Source organism: Hemiscyllium ocellatum, chromosome 47 (genome assembly GCF_020745735.1).
Source record: "Hemiscyllium ocellatum isolate sHemOce1 chromosome 47, sHemOce1.pat.X.cur, whole genome shotgun sequence".
NCBI classification, from domain to species: domain Eukaryota; kingdom Metazoa; phylum Chordata; class Chondrichthyes; order Orectolobiformes; family Hemiscylliidae; genus Hemiscyllium; species Hemiscyllium ocellatum.
In genome coordinates this window covers 882,854-900,761 of record NC_083447.1, presented here as the reverse complement: position 1 = coordinate 900,761, position 17,908 = coordinate 882,854, and positions in this window count along the sequence as shown.

Sequence of the window (17,908 nt, the reverse complement as noted above, 5' to 3'; positions counted from 1 at the left end):
GGTGAGGGGGAAGTGGCTAAATTTGCAGATGATAAGAAAATAGGTTGGAAGGGATGATGTGACGGTGATAAACTAGAATGCAGGAAGTGTATTCATAGGTTGAATGACTGGGGAGAAATCTGGCAGACAGAATATAATGTGGAAAAATGGAAGTTGTTCCTTTGACAGGAAGATTTTAAAAAAAGCATTATGATTTAAATGGAGTAGAACTGCAGAATTTCAAGGCATAGAATGAGTTTGGCATTTCACTTCATGAGTTACAAAATGCTCTGATGCAGGTACAGCACATGGTCAAGAAGGCTAATGGGACGCTATGCTTCATTGTGAAAGAATTGGACAGAAAAGTAAAAATCTTGTGCTTCAGTTATACACAGCATTGCTCAGACCGCATCAAATATACTGTGTGCAGTTTGGTCTCCTTTAAGGAATCATATAAACACAATAGAGGCAGTACACAGGTGGTTTATTGGATTAATCCCTGGCAGGAGTGTGTTGTTTGATGAGGAAAGGTTGGACAGACTGGGCTTGTTGTCAGTGGAGTTTAGAAAGTGAGGGGGTGATATGACTGAATTATGCCAGCTCCTGAATGCCTGGACAAGATTGTTTCTTCTAGTAGGTCAGTCCAGAAATAGGAGGAACTGTTTAAAATTAGGGGTCACCCTTTCAAGGCAGGGAGGAGGGGATTTTTATTTCTCTCTGAGGGTTGAGCAATCTAGAAATTCTTTACCTCAGAAGGTTGTGGGGGTGAAGTCATTAAATATGTTTAAGATGGAGTTAGATTGTTGTTAGGCAGAGGGTGTTAAAGGCTGTTGGGGGTAAATAGGAATATGGAAACACAAATAGATCAGCTATGGTCCCAGCGAATGGCAGAACAGACCTGAGAGGCTGAATGATGGATTTCTGCTCCTAATTGTTTATTGGTGTAAACAGGCAGACGGGAGGAGGGGTGGAAGGGTAAACAGGTGGATGGATGGTTGGTGACTGACTTCCTCACAAATCACTGGATCTGATGTTACAACATCTAAATAATTGACAGTTAGCAAAACTCACTGATTATTGGCATTGTATCAGGAAAGTTCACCAGAAATGGAGTTAAAGACTCTTTCTACCATTGTGTGAACCCCCAAGGAAACAGGTTGACTGATCCTGGTCAACATCCTATTCTTTCTAAATTTCCTGCCTAAGCCATTGGATCTTGGAGGCTATTTGTACATGCTTCCCTGGCCTCATCAATGATGTTACCTTTATTCAGAAGGAAGCAAATTGTATCTGAATAAAAACAAAAGAATCTTGCCTGTTACAGCAAGGGAATCTATATCTTGGCAAGTTGATAAGTTCCTGCTTAACCTCCAAGAGGCAATTGATCTATAACAAAGAAAGGGTTATGTGAAGAAATCAGACAATAAGTGTCTCATCAAATATTGTCACAATCTCAATCTGGGAATTCTTATGGAACAAAAGGTATTTCATTCTAACTTCAAATAAAGTAAATAGCCTCGCAAGAGGGAATCGCATTTCAATCTAAACTACTTTACATTCCCAACAAATTGGATAAACTGTGCACTTGTCTATGAGAGACAAAAGCATAGCTATTTGTGAATGGGCACATGCAAGAGTTTGCATTATTCAATGAACCTGTTCTACTCGCTGATAGTTTGAAAACATTGAAAAAACATTTGAGACAAAGCCATTCAGTTTACACTGAGACCTTCACATTCCTTCAAAGGTTCCGGCTCTTATGGGGACTCGCTTCTCAGGAGGAATCAATTGTGTGGCCGGTGCGTGTGAGGGTGAGTGGGGTGGGGGGGTCAGTGGCCAGAGTGGCCCCACAGGTTCAATATGGAGACAGGGAGAGCACGGCTACACCTCCCTGCTTCACTGTAAAGCAAGTGCAAAGATACTTGGACCTTCCTTCGGGGAAACAACAGCTGTTTCCTCAAAGTTGTCTGGTTTTATCACCATAGGAGAAAGTGGGATAATGAAAGATGCTGGAGATCAAAGTCGAGAGAATGGTGCTGGAAAAGCACAGCAGATCAGGCAGCATCCAAGGAGCAGGAGAATCGACATTTCAGGCATAAGCCCTTCATCAGGAATTAGGGTAGGTTTTATTGCCATGTCTGTCATTGAGAATAATATATGTTGCAATCTGTTGTTGCAAATAATTAGGGGAAACTGGACTTAAAACTCTATTTTAGCCGTGAACCGCGGACATTTATACAGTAACCAGAACCAACATGGTGGACAGTACACTATGACTGCAGAACATAATGTGAGCACACACCTTCCCATATTTGCGTCGGAGGTGGCTGTTAAAAAGCCAATGGAGCAATAGTTTCCAAATTGCTGAGTTTTGCAACAGAAAATTGCGTAAATGCTAACTGTATCAGAAATCTGAGATTAAGGCACAATGGGTGAGACGTCGGATTTAAAAGGGTGTGTGCGAGAAATGATCAAAGTGAAGTTCTTGGGACAATAGGTCAACAAACAAATGCCAATTTTGAACTGGTCTCAAGAAGTTCTCCATTCCAAGATTCAAATGGGCTCCAAGTACAGTCACAAAACTCAACCCTGGAAGGATTTACATCAAAATGGGATTGCACAATGGGGAACTTCAGATCTCATTGGCTGGGTGAACAGTTAAGAAACAGAGGTAAAAACAGGGTAAAAACAATGACTGCAGATGCTGGAAACCAGATTCTGGATCAGTGGTGCTGGAAGAGCACAGCAGTTCATGCAGCATCCAACGAGCAGCAAAATCGACATTTTGGGCAAAAGCCCTTCATCAGGAATAAAGGCAGTGAGCCTGAAGGGTGGAGAGATAAGCTAGAGGAGGGTGGGGGTGGGGAGAAAGTAGTTAAGAAACAGATCAGCAATGGATGGTCTAATTTCACAGTGAGCTAGAAATGGGTAGCTGAATGGCCTCCTTCTGTCATGATGTTCCTAACTGTTACTTCCCAAAATAGTTTGAAGCAGACTCTCTCTATCTAATGTTATGAGGTGATTGATTACTGGCTAACAGCTACCACTTCAACCCATTCCCCCCTTGACCCCTACATCACCCTACCTCTTCTGCCCTCAATCTCATACAGTGGGGATAGAGAGGAATAAAGGATATTAAAGGTAGAAATCACTGACTGCGTGTTGATTCTTATTTTTAGAAGAATTAATCCCATTTTATGGTGATGCAGTTGAGCAGAATATTTCCAAAGGCAAGATCAGACAATACCAATTGTTGTAAATATTTACATGGTCGGCCTATTACTGATGTTCAAGGTGAAACAGAAACACTGTCAGAATGTTCTGGAGCCAGAACACTCTATCAAATGAAACTTACAGCTGTGATCCTGTTCAGTCTGGTCCAACACAGGAAAAGCATCTGATCTCAACTCCCAACTCTGGCCACACTCAATCCAGTTCCTCAAGATTGAAGTGGGCCTATTGAAACACAAGTTTTCACTGAGATTTTGAACTCAATTGAGACAAAGTTATGGGACCCCCATGTTGGAATCAAAGTGAGGGGATCCAATTAGACAAGACTTTTGAGAAGGAACTGGCCATTCAGCCCCTTGAATCTTCTGTGCTATCTGACAAGATCAGGACCCATCCTCACTGGTAAATGTAATGGGGGTGGCCTCCTGATAGGTTGCCACTGGACTACCTGCTGCTGGTCCAAGGGGGAAGCAGAAATGCTGAAGTCCCACAGAGAGAGCATGGGGCAAGACAGAGACCCCAGGGGCACTTTGCCATGGGATACCTATGGGGAAGAGACGATTAAAGTTTCAGGAACTGAGGATCAGAGATTTTGTGAGATGGGGGGGGGGGAACCCTTGTGATGAAATCTCCCTTCCCTTGTCTAATAGCCCTCTCTTCTCAAAATCTGCTGTTATCATCCCACCCCACACCCTCCATCCCAAATGTGTTGTGGGTGGGGAGGTTGGGAGGAAAGCAGGGAAGGGTTGTGCTGTCCTGCTGTTGACCAATCATTCATGCCCATATGCCCAAAACAGATGCCGTATCCAGCTTCCTACCCTCATCCCTGGAACATCTGGATAACAACGATACCTATTTTATTGACTTTAGCTCCACCGTCAACACCATCATTCCAACCAAACTCACCTCTGAACTCTGAGACCTAGGACTCTGCTTCCCCCTCTGTAACTGGACCCTTGACTTCCTGACCTACAGATTATAATGGGTAAGGATAGGCGACATCTGCTCCATGATCATCCACAACACTGGTGCTCCGCAAAGCTGTGTACTCAGCCCCTACTGTACTCCTTATACACTCGCGACCGTGTGGCCAAATTCTATCTCAAATTCATTCACAAGTTTGCTTATGACACACCATTGTAGGTCAGATCTCAAACAACGATGAGACAGAATACAGGAAAGAGATTGAGTGTTTATCAGCATGGTATAAAGACAATAATCTCTCCATCAAAGTCAGCAAAACAAAGGGGGGGTGATCATTGACTTCAGGAAGAGATATGAAGCATACACTCTGCAGAGTCCCACCTGGTCAATTGAGACCTTTGGGGTTCCTTTTGGAGAAGGAAATCTGCCATGTTCTACCTCACTCACTAGGACATGAAAACCAGGAGAGAACATTAGAAAGTTATACCAGGGCTCAGAAAATGCCAGGATAAGACTAACATAGAGGATAGTAAATGAATACGTGGAGTCGGATAAGGGACACAGCAATGAAGATGAAATCAGGGTTAGACTGCATGTATGTAAATGGAGTACAATTAATAAGATTGGGGGCTACATTCACAGACTGTCTTGTAGGATCATGATGTTGTGTAATAATGGAGCCCCGACTCAAGGAAGGGCAGGACGGGGTGTGAAATATTCCTGGATACAAGGCCTTCAGGAAAGGAAAGAATAAGACTAGGAGTGGTGGCTTCTCTGAGGAAGAGAAGAATTGCTGCACTGGAGAAAGAGAACGCTGGAAAGTTCTGACACATAATCAGTTTGGCCAGAGCTGAGGAATAAGAAAGCTGTATCTACATTGTTCAGTATGACAGATAGATCACTGGCACAGGGGAGCCGGAGGGTGTTGAGGAGTAAATCTACGGGGAAATTACAAGTAGAGGTGACCATCATTCAAGTAGCTATAATGGGGGAGCTTTAAACACACTACCACTATTCCAGTCAATATACAGGTGTAGGTGCAGCAAGGGTCAAGTGTTCAGGATTGTGTTCGGGAGAATTTTCAGCAGCACAGTGTCCAGTCCAGCAGGAAAGGAGACACCAGCAAACATGGTTCTTGGGAAGGAGATGGACCAGGTAGATCAAGTGATAATGACACAACATTTGGGGAATAGTAATCATTGCATCAGGAGGGTTAGAGGGGATATGAAGAAAATGTTTTCACCTGGAGGCTGATAGGAATCTGGAACTCACTATGACAAGGGTGAGAGAGGCAGAAACTCTTGGAACTTTGATGGAGTATTTTGCTGTGAACTTGTGATGCCAAGGCATACAAAGCTCTGGGCCAAGTGTTACTAAATGGAATTAGAATAGTTGGGAAGCTATTCTTGACTAGCACAGGCTCAAAGAGGCAGAGGGCCTTTTCTCTGTGCTGTAGACTTATTTGACTCTATGACACTATAGACCCAAAGCTGTAGGTTGATGGTGATGGAAAATGGGATTTCAATCTCTCCTGTATTCAAAGGTAGTGCCAGAGGTTTGGAGAATTGGGAACATTATACAATTCAAAAACTTGAGAAGTTTGGCTCAGTCATTACAGAGCAGTTGTTTTAACTCTTAGGTGGAAAACCTTCCTGAAACTATTATTCAATTAAAAGTCACGTGGAAAAATGTGAACTGGTTTGGAAGATCAGCATGGATGTATTAGGGAAATCGTGTCTAACTGAAACATTGGTGTGGTGATTATTAAACAACTCACTGGAATAGAAAGAGTCTCCACAAATGTCCCCATCCTCAATGGTAGGGGAACCTAGCAAGGATACGGCTGAAACTTTTGCAACAGTCTTCAACCAGAAATGCCAAGTGGATGATCCATCTTGGCCTCTTACAGTGGTCCCCAGCATCACAGATACCAGTCCTCAGGCAATTCAATTCACAACACATGGTATCATGAAACAGTTGGTAGACACTGGATATTACAAAGGCTACAGGCACTGACAGCATTCCAGTAATGGTACTGCAGAAAATTAAAAAATGCTGGAGATCACAGCGGGTCAGGCAGTATCCATGGAGAGAAAGCAAGCTCACATTTTGAGTTGACTCAAAACATGACTCAAAACGTTAGCTTGCTCCCTCTCTATGGATGCTGCCTGACCCGCTGTGATCTCCAGCAATTTTTTTTGCTTTTTGTACAGATTCCAGCATCTGCAGTAATTTATTCCAAAACATCACTGAAGGCTTATGCTCCAGAGCTTGCTATTCCCCTAGCTAAGCTCTTCCAGTACAACACTGCGACAATGTGGAAGTTTGCCCAGGTATGTCCTGAACACAAAAGCAAGACAAACCCAACCTGACCAATTTACCGCCCTACCAGTCTACTTTCAATCATCAGTAAAGTGATGGCAGGGGTCATCAACAGGGCTATCATGCAGCACCTGCTCAGCAACAACCTGCTCAGTGACTCCCAGTTTGGGTTCCCCAGGGCCACTCAGCTCCTGACCTCATTACAGCCTTGGTTCAAACATGGACAAAAGAGCTGAATTCTAAAGGTGTGGGGAAAGTGACAGTCCTTGACATCAATGAGCGCTGCCAAAACTGGAATCATTGGGTATCAGGTGCAAACTCTCTGTTGTTCAGAGTGGTAACTGGCACATGGGAAGATGGTTGGAGGTCGGTCATCTCAGCTCCAGGACATTTCTGCAGGAGTTCCTCAGGGTAGTTTCCTAGGCCCAACCACACTGATGTGCCTCATCAATAGCTTCCATCCATTATAAGGTCAAAAGCGGGAATATTTATTGATAATTGAACAATGTTCAGCACCATTTGCAACTCTTCAGATACTGAGGCAAATGTGGCAAGATCTGGATAATATCTCGGCTTGGCTAATAAGTGGTAAGTAACATTTGCAATAAAAAAACAATCTAACCATTGCCTTTTGACATTCAGTAGTGTTCCCAACACTGAATCCCCCATTATCAACATCCTGGGGGTTATTATTAATGAGAAACTCAACTGGACTCACCACACAAACACAGTGATCCACAAGACCAGGTCAGTAGCTGGGAATCCTGTAGCGATTGATTTACCTCCTGACTCCCCAAAGCTTGTCTACATCTATCAGGCACAAGCCAGGAGTGTGTTTGAATGCTCCCCACTTGGCCTGGACGGATGCAGCCCAAACAACAGCCCCCATTCAACTGGCACCAGATCCACAAGCATCCACTCCCTCCACCCCCGATGCTCAGTAGAAGCAGTGTGTACCATCTACAGGATGGACTGCAGAAGTTCACTAAATATGCTCAAATAGTACCTTACAAACCGACAACCAAAAACAGAAATTGCTGGAAAAGCTCAGCAGGTCAGGCAGCATCTGTGCAGAGAAATCAGAGTTAACATTTCAGGTCCAGTGGCCCTCCCTCAGAACACTAACCCCTATCCTTCCAAACCCATGATCACTTCCTTCCAAAAGGACAAAAGCAGCAGACACTTGGGTACATCCACTCTCTGCAAGTTCCCCTCCAAGCCACTCACCATCCTGACTTGGAAATATATTGTCAATCCCTGAGTGTCACTGGGTCAAAATTCTGGAATTTCTTCCTGTAAGAGCATTGTGGGTCAACCTGCAGCAGGTGGACTGTAACAGTTCAAAAAGGCAGCTCACCATCACCTTCTCATGGGCAAAACGGGACGGGCAATAAAACCTGGCCAGCAGCGATGCCCATGTACGAGTGAATAATGGAAGAGTGTTGATGAGGGTCATGCTGTTGATGTCGTGTACATTTACTTCTAGAAGATGGTCAATGCACTATTGCACAACAGAAAGTGAAGATCTCAGAATAAAAGGGACCCTTGCAACATGGTTATAAAATTAGCTGTGAGACAGTGTAAACATTAATGGATATTTGTTCAGAATGGATGAATGTTTGTAGTGAAGATCCCAGGGGTTGGCATTGAGATCCTCGCTGCTCCTGAAGGATGTTAATGATCTCCATCTTGCTGTGCAGGGGAAGTTTGTAGATCATACAAAATGTGGGACATTCATAGACTGTCAAGAGGATGGTATACAACTTCAAAAAAATATTGAACAGTTGGTGGACACATGGCAAATGTAGCTTAATGCAGTGAGGTGTGAGGTGATGTACTTTGGTACAAAGAGCATATAGATACAGTATAAAGTAAAATATACTATTCTTAAGGGGGTGGAGAAGCAGAGAGACTGGTGGCAGACAAGTGAAGAGAGTTGAAAATGTGTTGCTGGAAAAGGGCTCATGCCCGAAACATCGACTCTCCTGTTCCTTGGATGCTGCCTGACCTGCTGCGCGTTTCCAGCAACACATTTTCAGCTCTGATCTCCAGCATCTGCAGTCCTGGCTTTCTCCAAGTGGAGAGAGTTGTTAATGAAGCAAACAGTATTCTAGGCTTCATTAACTGGGGCATAAAGTACAGAACCAGGGAGAATCCTGATGTAAAATATAGTAACTTAACCTACGCACCCCTCAACTCACTGCTCTCCAAATGCATGTCCAGCAGTCGCTTAAATGTCCCCAACGACTCTGCTTCCACCACCACAGCTGGCAACGCATTCTATACATTCACATCTCTCTGTGTAAAGAACCTACCTCTGACATCTCCTTTATACCTTCCTCCTAATATCTTCAAACTATGACTTCTGGTACCAGTCAATCCTGCCCTGGGGAAAAGTCTCTAACTATTGACTCTATCTATTCCTCTCATTATTTTATACACCTCTATCAGGTCTCCTCTCTTCCTCCTTCTCTCCAGAGAGAAAACTCCGAGCCTATTCAACGTTTCTTCATAAGGCAAGCCCTCCAATCCAGGCAGCATCCTGGTAAACCTTCTTTGCATCATCTCCAAAGCCTCTGTACCTTTCCTATAGTAGGGAAACCCAGAACTGGACACAATATTCCAAGTGTGGCCTCACCAGGGACCTGTAGAGCTGCAGCAAAACCTCACAGCTCTTAAACTCTATCCCCCTGTTGATGAATGCCAAAGATGAGAGTGCAGCAAGAGGTCTATAAGAATAGTCACAGATGAGACACTTGAGTTCTGAGACGAGTTTGAAGAGTTTGGGACTGTTTTACTTAAAGGGAAGAAGGTTGGGAAAAGATTTGAAAATATTTGAAATTATGAGGCCTCTGGATCCATTGCTTCCACTTGTAAAGTGATTGAGAACCAGATCAGATATATGTCAAAAAAAATGAAAGGCCAGAGAAAGACTTGAGGACCGTTAGGTATTTTGTATTGGATTCAGAGCTCGGGAGGCAGGTTCAATTGAGGCATTCAAGAGAACATTAGATGATTCTTCAAATGGGGACAATGTGTAGAATTACAGGGTAAAGACAGGAGATTAGCACTAATCTGAAATGATGATGATGATGATGCTCCTTGAACAAGGTTATGTTGTCCTTGGTTTTGTTTAGAGGGTCATAGAGGAAGAGGTTCTGTGGTTATCTACTTGAAGGAGCTTTTAAGAGTATTTTAAGAACACTTGTACAAAGTTCTCCCAGCTCAGGATTTAGTTTGTTTTTAGCAAGCTGTTTTTTTGCAACTACTGGTCAGGTGTTAGCTGGAAACCCAGAGAGGCTGCTGGACCCAAAGACACAACTCCCTGCTGATCCCCTCTCTCTCTCTCTCTCTCTCTCTCCAATCTGTCCTGTAAGAGTCTGTGTTCAAATCTACCTTTTTGCCAAGGGGTTTTTATGGGATGTTGCAGGTATTTGGAACAGCTCTTTGTTAATTTGCATTTTCGTGCCAGTTGGGTTTTCAAGTAGTTATGTTATTCTAAATTTGGCTTTCTTTTGATCATGTATAAATGAATTCTGTTTCGTTTGACACTGAGTGATTGGGCCAGCTGTATCCCTCCTGGAATATCCACTTTACACCTGCTTAAAACAACGAGAAAAGTTCGGGTCTAGGTTACCTTCTTGAAATGTTTTGAGAGGGTCTGGCCTGGTCCATAGCATAATGCTCAGAAAGCCGGTGCAAACATGATAGGCTGAATGCCTCAGTTTGTATTGTAACGTATGTGATTCAGTCTGGTCAACATGGGAGTCCAGATCCATGGTTTATTTTTTCACTGCCCTCTGAAATGGGCAGGCCAACCACTTGATTGGATGACAGTCAGGGAAGGGCAGCAGATGCTGACATTTCCAGTGATGCCCATATCCCCGTGAAAAGGTTAAGAAGACCGTGCACAGCAACTTTTCGCTTCCTCAGAGGGAGCCACCAGCTGAACAGCTCCCCTGGTGGTGAGATTGTGAAGGGTGCCTGTCTTTATTCCATTGTCATTGATTGACATCCCCTCACACTCCCCAGACTTCGACACAGGGACAGGAATGTACAGCTGACAATGTATTTCCTGCACAAAAGCCTGATCTGGTCAACTAAATCATGCCACAGTGAGGAACATGCTTTGTGGGAAGGATATAAATTCTGCATCTCATCATGTTGTTCCTGGACTGGAATCATTTGATACAGTAACTATAAGCCAGAAATCAGAAAGTGCTCTCTTCCCATCAATGAATCTTAATCCTTCATTAGCAGAAGGAACTAAGAGAGACAAAAGTAAAACACTGCAGATGCTGGAGATCTGAAAGTGCTAGAGGAACATAGCAGGTCTGGCAGCCTCTGTGCAGAAAGAAACAGTTAATGTTTTGAGTCTGACATGAGTCTTCTTCAGAGCTGAAGGGGCCTGGAAAATATTGTGTCTGTGCTGTAGATAGAGGTGGAACAGATAGTGAGCATGCCCAGAGAAAGACAAAGGCATCGCTAACAGGCCAGGTATTTCAATCAACCTGCCCAAACATGTCCTCTGCAGCAGGTGGGATTTGAACCCTGATCTACCAGCTCAGAGGTAATGACACTACCATGGAATCACAACAAACTTTACATTGACACTATAGAGGAGAGATGAAGGTGCAAAACAAGTGCTAAAGTATAAACAGTAGAAAATAGGCAGCGAAACCCCAACCCCGCCCCTACGCCGATCTCTGCCCCCGCCCCTAACCCCGCCCCCACCCCCAGCTCCAGTCCCACACCAGGTCCTAGCTCCCAACCTTGCCGGATCTTCACCATCCCTCCAGATCTCCCCCTCTCTGAGGATGAAAGATCAGTCCTCAGCAGAGGCCTCACCTTCATTCCCCAACACCCACAGATTAATGAGTTCAACACGCGGCGAGATATTGAACAATTCTTCCGCCGCCTTCGCCTCCGTGCCTACTTTCACAACCAAGACTCCCGCCCACCCTCTGACGACCCCTTCTCCCGCCTCCAACACACCCCATCCACCTGGACACCCCGTGCTGGCCTCCTACCCGCCCTCGACCTCTTTATAGCCAACTGCCGCCGTGACATCAACCGACTCAACCTGTCCACCCCTCTCACCCACTCCAACCTCTCACCCTCAGAACATGCAGCCCTCCATTCCCTCCGCTCCAACCCCAACCTCACCATCAAACCGGCAGACAAGGGAGGCGCGGTAGTAGTTTGGCGCACTGACCTTTATACCGCTGAGGCCAAACGCCAGCTCGCGGACGCCTCCTCCTATTGCCCCCTTGACCATGACCCCACCTCCCACCACCAAACCATCATCTCCCAGACCATCCATAACCTCATCACCTCAGGGGATCTCCCATCCACCGCCTCCAACCTCATAGTCCCACAAACCCGCACCGCCCGTTTCTACCTCCTGCCCAAAATTCACAAACCTGAATGCCCCGGCCGACCCATTGTCTCAGCCTGCTCCTGCCCCACCGAACTCATCTCTGCATACCTCGACACGGTTCTGTCCCCTTTAGTCCAAGAACTCCCCACCTAAGTTCGGGACACCACTCACACCCTCCACCTCCTCCATGATTTTCACTTCCCCGGTCCCCAACGCCTTATCTTCACGATGGACATCCAGTCCCTGTACACCTCCATCCCCCATCACGAAGGACTCAAAGCCCTCCGCTTCTTCCTTTCCCGCCGCACCAACCAGTACCCTTCCACTGACACCCTCCTTCGACTGACTGAACTGGTCCTCACCTTGAATAACTTCTCTTTCCAATCCTCTCACTTCCTCCAAACTAAAGGAGTTGCCATGGGCACCCGCGTGGGCCCCAGCTATGCCTGTCTCTTCGTAGGATATGTTGAACAGTCCATCTTCCGCAACTACACTGGCACCACCCCCCACCTTTTCCTCTGCTACATCGATGACTGTATCGGCGCTGCCTCGTGCTCCCACGAGGAGGTTGAACAGTTCATCAACTTTACCAACACCTTCCATCCCAATCTCAAATTCACCTGGACTGTCTCAGACTCCTCCCTCCCCTTCCTAGACCTTTCCATTTCTATCTCGGGTGACCGACTCAACACAGACATCTACTATAAACTGACTGACTCCCACAGCTACCTAGACTACACCTCCTCCCACCCCGCCCCCAATAAAAACTCCATCCCATATTCCCAATTCCTTCGTCTCCGCCGCATCTGCTCCCAGGAAGACCAGTTCCAATACCGTACAGCCCAGATGGCCTCCTTCTTCAAGGACCGCAGATTCCCCCCAGACGTGATCGACGATGCCCTCCACCGCATCTCCTCCACTTCCCGCTCCTCCACTCTTGAGCCCTGCCCCTCCAACCGCCACCAAGACAGAACCCCACTGGTTCTCACCTACCACCCCACCAACCTCCGTATACAGCGTATCATCCGCCGTCATTTCCGCCAACTCCAAACGGACCCCACCACCAGGGATATATTTCCCTCCCCTCCCCTATCAGCGTTCCGCAAAGACCACTCCCTTCGTGACTCCCTCGTCAGGTCCACACCCCCCACCAACCCAACCTCCACTCCCGGCACCTTCCCCTGCAACCGCAGGAAATGCAAAACTTGCGCCCACACCTCCTCCCTTACTTCTCTCCAAGGCCCCAAGGGATCCTTCCATATCCGCCACAAATTCACCTGTACCTCCACACACATCATCTATTGCATCCGCTGCACCCGATGTGGCCTCCTCTATACTGGGGAGACGGGCCGCCTACTTGCAGAACGCTTCAGGGAACACCTCTGGGAGGCCCGGACCAACCAACCCAACCACCCCATGGCTCAACACTTTAACTCCCCCTCCCACTCCACCGAGGACATGCAGGTCCTTGGACTCCTCCATCGCCAGAACATAACAACACGACGGCTGGAGGAAGAGCGCCTCATCTTCCGCCTGGGAACCCTCCAACCACAAAGGATGAACTCAGATTTCTCCAGCTTCCTCATATCCCCTCCCCCCACCTTGTCTCAGTCGATTCCCTTGAACTCAGCACCGCCCTCCTAACCTGCAATCCTCTTCCTGACCTCTCCGCCCCCACCCCACTCCGGCCTATCACCCTCACCTTGACCTTCTTCCACCTATAACATCTCCATCGCCCCTCCCCCAAGTCCCTCCTCCCTACCTTTTATCTTAGCCTACCTGGCACCCTCTCCTCATTCCTGATGAAGGGCTCCAGCCCGAAACGTCGAATTTCCTGTTCCTTGGATGCTGCCTGACCTGCTGTGCTTTAACCAGCAACTCATTTTCAGCAATACTGAAAACAAACACACACAAACAAGGTGTAGGGAGGGGAGGAATGGGCATAATCAAAATGGAGTATTCAAGCAGAGAAGTTGTTGAACTCAATGTCCTGCAGAATGGAGAGATCCAAGCAGAATACAAGGTACTGTTCCTCCAGCTTGCTTTAGATTTTGTTGGAGGCCCAGGGCAAAAATATTAGCATGAGAGCAGGGTGGCTTATTAAAAAAACAGATGAAGGCTGGTGTTGTTCTGTGGACAATGTGGAGGTGCTCCATACAGCAGTCCCCCAAAGCTGTCTGTGTTCGCTCTCACCAGTGTAAAGGAGACTATGTTGTGAGACTGAACAATCACAAGTGAAAAGCTGCTTCACTTGGAAGGAAAGTTGAAAGCTTTGGTCAGTGAAGAAGGAGGAAGTAAAGAGGCAAGTGTTACTCCTCCTGCGATTGCATGGAGAAGCGTCATTGGGGGAGTTGGTTGTGGGTAGTGGTGTTAGTGAGGAGGTGGAGTTAGGAATGATGGAGAGTTGTCCAAGTTGTCACAGAGGGAATAAGAAGATAAGAACTAGAAGCAGGAGGAGGCAGTCTGACCCTTTAAGCCTGCTCCGCCATTCAATAAGACCAGGGCTGATCTTTTCATGGACTCAGCTGCACGTACTCACCTTCTCACCGTATCCCTTAATTCCTTTATTGTTCAAAATAAAATCTACCTTAGCTTTAAAAACGCTTACTAAAGTAGTGTCAACTACTTCATCTGGGCAAGGAATTCCATAGATTCACAACCCTCTGGGTGAAGACATTCCTTTTCAATTCAGTCCTAAATCTATTCCCTCTAATTTTGAGGGTATGCCCTCTTGTCCTAGTTTCATCTGCCAGTGGAAACATCCTCTCTACTTCTATCTTATCTATTCCCTTCGTAATTTTATATGCTCTTATAAGATCCCCCTTTATTCCTTTGAATTCTAATGAATATTATCCCAGTCTATGCAGTCTCTCCTCATAAAACAACCCTCTCAACTCTGGAATCAACCTAGTGATCCTCCTCTGTACCCCCTCCTGTGCCAGTACGTCCTTTCTCAAGTGAGGAGACCAAATCTGCACACAGTACTCCAGGTGTGGCCTCACCAGCACCCTATATAGCGGCAACGTAACCTCTCTGCTTTTAAACTCCATCCCTTTTCCAATGAAGGACAAAATTCCATTTGCCTTCCCAATTACTTGTTATACTTGCAGACCAACCTTCTGTGACTCATGCACAAGGACACCCAGGTACCTCTGCACAGCAGCGTGCTGCAACCTTTTATGGTTCAAGTAATAATCCTTCTTACTGTTACTCCTACCAAGATGGTCCCTACAGATATGGTGACCGTGAAGGGCAGGGTAGGTCCTGTTTGAAACTGCTGAAAATGATCCTTTGAAGGCAGACACTAGTTGGGTGGACAGTCAGGGCAAGAGAAACTCTATCATTGTTTGAAAGTGAGGGCAGAAGAGCAGTGAATGGGTCAGAAACACCTGCTGAGGGCCTGATTAACCACACTGGGGACAGTTGTGAGTTAAGGATAAAGAACGTTGCATCAGAGGCAGCCTGGAGGAAAGTGGGTATCAATCGAAGAAATGTGACAGAGATAGAGAGACAGAGGGAATAGAATGGAATCCATACAGGAAGCAGGGTGTGAGGAGGTGTAGTGGAGGTAACTGTGGGAGGCAGTGGGTTTGTAGGAGATCTTGGTGGACAACCTAATCCCAGAAATGGAGGTGGAGAAGTCAAGAAAGGGAAGGGCAGAGCCAGAAATGAACCAGTGAAGGTAAGAGAAGAATGGAAATTGGGGACAAGACTAATGATTTTTTCCACTTCCAGACGAGAGCAGGAAGCAGCATTAATGATGTTGTTGACATATCAGAGAAAGAGTCGTGGGCGGGGCCCGGGTAAGACTGGAACAAGGAATGTTCCATGTACCCCGCAAACAGACGAACATAACTGGTGCCCACATGAGGAGCCACTGCCACACCTTTTGTATGGAGGAAGTGTGACTTTTTATCATTGGCCAGATCAACAGAAGAAAGCACCCTGCAGTGCTCACTGGCGCAGAGGTGTTTTGAAGAATTTTCAGTTTCTGTAACCTAAATTCCTGATGACAGTGCAGCTTTAAGCTGGGTTTGATACAGAAGCTGTTTTTAAGTTCCAGTATCTATTTCTCATTATCCTGACAGTGCGAGCAGAATCCTCCAATGTATTTTGTCATATTCCAAAGCTATATCCTTGACCTAGTTAGGAGCTTTGAAGTGGTGTGCCTGCAAATGCTTAGGCTAATTTTAACTGGGCGAGAATTCAAAGTGATTCTTGTGCCTATTGCAAAACAAGAGAACGTTCAATGATCCAAAGTAAATCACATTACAAATGGTTAATGAATAGAACAAATGTTGTACACTAGACTCAACACAAACATTTTTATTCGACTGCCTTAAAGGTGAAGTGTATTCATCTGATTGACAATCCAGCAAAGTCCCATCACCAGTTGTTCATCTGCACCATTGGATATGAATTCTGAATCCTATACAAAATACCTCACAGCATTCAACCTCTACACAGTTCCAATTGCTATTTCTCTCCCTCTCTTTGTCCATCCCACTTTCTGCCTCACACTCTAACTTTCTACCTCTTCCTTCTTCTAATTCTTTCTTACTCTCCATTTATCCTTCATTTTCTCCTTCCAAATCTCATCTCCTACTCGATCTTGTTTGGAACAGTCTTCATCTCAAACTGTCCATTCCAATGTTTGAGGAGAAAGTGAGGTCTGCAGATGCTGGAGATCAGAGCTGAAAATGTGTTGCTGGAAAAGCGCAGCAGGTCAGGCAGCATCCAAGGAGCAAGAGAGTCGACGTTTCGGGCATAAGCCCTTCTTCAGGAATGAGGAAAGTGTGCCAAGCAGGCTAAGATAAAAGGTAGGGAGGAGGGACTTGGGGGAGGGGCATTGGAAATGCGATAGGTGGAAGGAGGTCAAGGTGAGGGTGATAGGCCGGAGTGGGGTGGGGGCGGAGAGGTCAGGAAGAAGATTGCAGGTTAGGAGGGCGGTGCCGAGTTCGAGGGATTTGACTGAGACAAGGTGGGGGGAGGGGAAATGAGGAAACCAGAGAAATCTGAGTTCATCCCTTGTGGTTGGAGGGTTCCTAGGAGGAAGATGAGGCGCTCTTCCTCCAGCCGTCATGTTGCTATGGTCTGGCAATGGAGGAGTCCAAGGACCTGCATGTCCTTGGTGGAGTGGGAGGGGGAGTTGAAATGTTGAGCCACGGGGTGGTTGGGTTGGTTGGTCCGGGTGTCCCAGAGGTGTTCTCTGAAACGTTCCGCAAGTAGGCGGCCTGTCTCCCCAATATAGAGGAGGCCACATCGGGTGCAGCGGATGCAGTAAATGATGTGTGTGGAGGTGCAGGTGAATTTGTGGTGGATATGGAAGGATCCCTTGGGGCCGTGGAGGGAAGTGAGGGGGGGAGGTGTGGGCACAAGTTTTGCATTTCTTACAGTTGCAGGGGAAGGTGCCGGGAGTGGAGGTTGGGTTGGTGGGGGGTGTGGACCCGACGAGGGAGTCACAGAGGGAGTGGTCTTTTCGGAACGCTTTCACAGACCTGCAAAGGACCTCTACTGTTCTTCATCCACAGAAGAATCCATCCACTAAAAAAACTTTCCTCATTCCTGAAAAAGAGCTCATGCCCGAAACGTCGACTCTCCTGTTCCTTGGATGCTGCCTGACCTGCTGCACTTTTCCAGCAACACATTTTCATTCCAATGTTTGACCCTGGATAACTGATGGCAACAGGTAGGTGAGTTAATCCAAGTTAGGATGAACTTGCTGAGACATTCCCATCGTTAACCCTCTGCTACCTCTTTGAAGGAGTCAATCCAAACAAGTGATTCCCTGTTTTCTTCACATTTTTTTTTTAGCAATTAGCCAAAATCATAAAGAAACTCAGACATCTCATTTCATTAGAAAGAGACAACTGGATATTTAAAGAGTCTAAAGGTAGTGCTCAGTGAGCATAGAGTGAAGCAAGACCGCTATCAAATACCTCAATCTGTATGAGGATTAAACTCAGTGCATTAATATTGTTCTGCACAAAAGGTAAAGTCACCATCATTCCATACTGATTAGAGAGAGAGAGAGAGGAAACTGGTGGTGATTTAACCTGAGGGTCACCTTCC